We start from the raw sequence: 3064 nt of genomic DNA on the forward strand, positions 1-3064 counted from the left end.
GCATGCCCACCGTTGGACGCCGTTGCGCGCGCTCGCCGCCGATCCGCCGTGACGTTCCACCGCGCGCCGCCCCGCACGCCGCCACGCACTCGCCGCCGCTCCGCCGTGCCGCTCCACCGCGCGCCGCTCGCCGCCGCCGCGCGGCATGGACGCGCCGCCTAGGGACGCGGGGCGCCCGACGCACCGTTGCGCTCACACTCGCGGCTCGCCGCCCGCCGACGCCGTGCTCGCCGGCCGCCGCCGTCGCACGCCCGCCGCGCAGCTCGCCCGCTCGCCGCCGTCGTGCGCTCCACCCGCAGCAGCCGCCGCCCGCCGCCGCGCGCCCGTCCCGCCGTCGTGTGCGCTCGCTCGCCGTGCCCGCCCGCCACGCACGCCCCCACTCGCAAGCAGCACGTCGTGCGCCCCACCGCAGCAGCGCGCCGCCCGCCGCCGCGCGCCCGTCCCGCCGCCGTGTGCGCTCGCTCGCCGTGCCCGCCCGCCACGCACGCCCCACCCGCAAGCAACGCCGCCCGCCGCCGCGTGCCCCGTCCCGCCGTTGTGTGCAACCGCTCGCCGTGCCCGCCCGCCACGCGCGCCCCACCCGCAAGCAAGCACGCGTGCCCGCCGCCGCGCGCGCCCGCCCGGCCGCCATGCTCGCCCGTCGCCGCACGCCCCGCCCCCACCGTCGCGCGCCCCCGTCGTCGGGGAGGAAGCCGAGGCCGGCGAGATGGAGGAGCTCGTGCTCGGACGGTGGCCCGGAACGAGGAAGATGCTCGGTTGGGAGTTGATTGCTTTCGGAAAGGGAAGCAGGGGGTCTTTTGTAAAATGAGCATAAACAAATTATTGGTTTTTGCCACGTAGGATCTGACAGTGGGTTCCAGCTGTCAGAAACTGGATTAAGACGCGCAAATTGGAAAATTAGTGCTCTTTGTCACAACCATGCCCCAAAAATGGTAGTCATGTGACAAAACGAACGCATTTGGTAGTTTCGTGACAGGATCGTCACAATTGTGGTAGTTTTTTGTCATTTACTCCTTTTCTCTCCACCGTCTCCTGCCCCGCCCCGGTCACCATCACCTCCACTCCTCCTCACCATCACCTCCACTCCTCCAGGAAGGCCACGAAATAGGAAGCATGCGCGGATGAGGCGCACACGCCCAGAGCGGAGGCAGGCTACCAGGACGGCAGAGCACTGCCTCGGCGGCCGCTAGAGGACTTGCCCATCTCGTCACCCGATCCAGATCTCTGCCCGTCGCTCGTCCCTAGCAATTGTGCAAGCAGCCGCCCCGTCGTTTTTTAGTCAGTTTTGCTTCACGTTTTCTTTCCGATCTGGATTTGTTCACGGTTCGAGGAAGGCATGCCGTTCTTTTCTTTAATCTATTTTGTTCCACTTTTTTCTTTTCGATCAGAATTTTGTTCACAGTTTGAGGGAATCAGGTCCATGTGTAAAATTGTGTGTTTCCAATACAGATCCGATTTTTGTTCACGGTTTGCGGGAATCAGCCTGCCTTTCTCTCCCCTTCTCCATCCACCGCAGATCGTGGCACATGCGAGAAGAGAATGCGGCCGTCCCGGGCGTCGAGGGGGCTCCAACAGGCGACGTCGGGAGGAAGGAGAAGCTGGGCGGAGGCAGGCGCGAGCTCGTCCGCTGTTTTATTCGAACTTGATTTGCTCCACCTTTTTTTCCGATCTGGATTTTACCTCACAGTTTGAGCGAATCAGTATTTGTGAAATAAAGTTTTGCTCTAGTTTTTCGTCGATCTGGATTTCCTCTTGTAATTGAGTTGGATGTGTGGAGCAGTGGCGGCATTCTCGGATGATAACCTGGATTTGTTTTTTTTTTATGTAGGTTTCCAGTGATGATTTTTCTGCATGTTTTAGCATTTCCTCTATCATGTTCATGCCTCGATCCATGCCCACGGTCAGGCGATGGTTGAGGCCCGTAGTGGCGATGACGGACGGGCCTGGAGTGACGACCAGGCAGGAGGCTAGGAGCACGAAGCTACGTGCAGGCTGACTTCCTTTTCTATTTGATTTTTTCTGCTGGTCTCAACAGGATTTGTTTGTTCAGATCTTGATTTCTTGGATATCTCTTCCCTGGATTTCTTCCCTGGATTCTAGTAGTTGGGTGTTGGATCCATGGAATATTTTGCATTTTATTCCACGCGAAAGTGAGTATAGTACTACACACTTTCAGCTTAGTTCACCTCTGCTTCCATGGTTCTAAGAAAAAAAAACAGTTTTAGTTTACAAATCCACACAAGTTTCCGGTGTAAGGACCTAAGCATCCACCGCTACCTGAATTAATTGTGGTTTTAATTATTGATTTCTTGTCGATTCCAAATTTGCTAAAAATTGGTCCAGATTTGTAATTTGGATTCGTTACAAAGCACCCGTACTGAGTTAACGGATTTGAAGAGTGTAGTTCAGTAGTGTTTGAAGACAACCCCTTTAATGTCTGAGCTCCCAGATCTCATCCCATCGGTCAATTTTTTGTTTTGTTCTTGATCTGTTTTATCTTTGCTCTTCTGCTTTTCATGCATCCATTACAAATTCCGGAGGATGATTATGTTCCTCGCGGTGGCCCGGACGCCACACACGATTCTGTGGTGATATCCTGATTGGTTGCGTTCTCGGTGCCAGCTTATTGTGGAAACACAACATATATTTCACTTATTTTTCGGCACTTTTCTTGTGTTTTTGGGATCTAAATGACGCGAGACTATGATAGGGAAAGCGCCTATGTGGTGACCATGTCATTTCTTTCATGTTTGATAGGAAGATCTGATAGATTCCTCAGAACTCTTTTGTTCTTGGTTATGTCGTAATTTCACAAAAAATATTTTTATCAAACTTTTTTTAGATCAACATTTTTATCAAACTTTGATTTGCACTCTTTTCTTCTTTTGCTTCTGACGATTGTGATTGGAGCATCCTAGATCGAAGCTATTTGGAGGAGCCTATACACGAGGAGGAGGGAGTCATCTGCGCCTGTTTTGCTGCTCACGGACCGTGTCCTAATTACACTGTAGTCCTAATCCTGTGGCGCCATGATAATGCTTTGTGTGCTCCTCTGATTCTATAA

General features: G+C 54.2%; 1 non-coding gene across 1 annotated transcript; it reads left to right on the top strand.

Moving 5' to 3' along the window:
- The first annotated feature begins 2527 nt into the window (after positions 1-2527).
- Positions 2528-2649, top strand: LOC124658576. Its single transcript, XR_006989292.1, has one exon. It is a non-coding gene; the product is annotated as a small nucleolar RNA snoR80 (small nucleolar RNA).
- The last annotated feature ends 415 nt before the right edge of the window (positions 2650-3064 follow it).

Source organism: Lolium rigidum, chromosome 5 (assembly GCF_022539505.1).
Source record: "Lolium rigidum isolate FL_2022 chromosome 5, APGP_CSIRO_Lrig_0.1, whole genome shotgun sequence".
Classification (NCBI taxonomy): Eukaryota; Viridiplantae; Streptophyta; class Magnoliopsida; order Poales; family Poaceae; genus Lolium; species Lolium rigidum.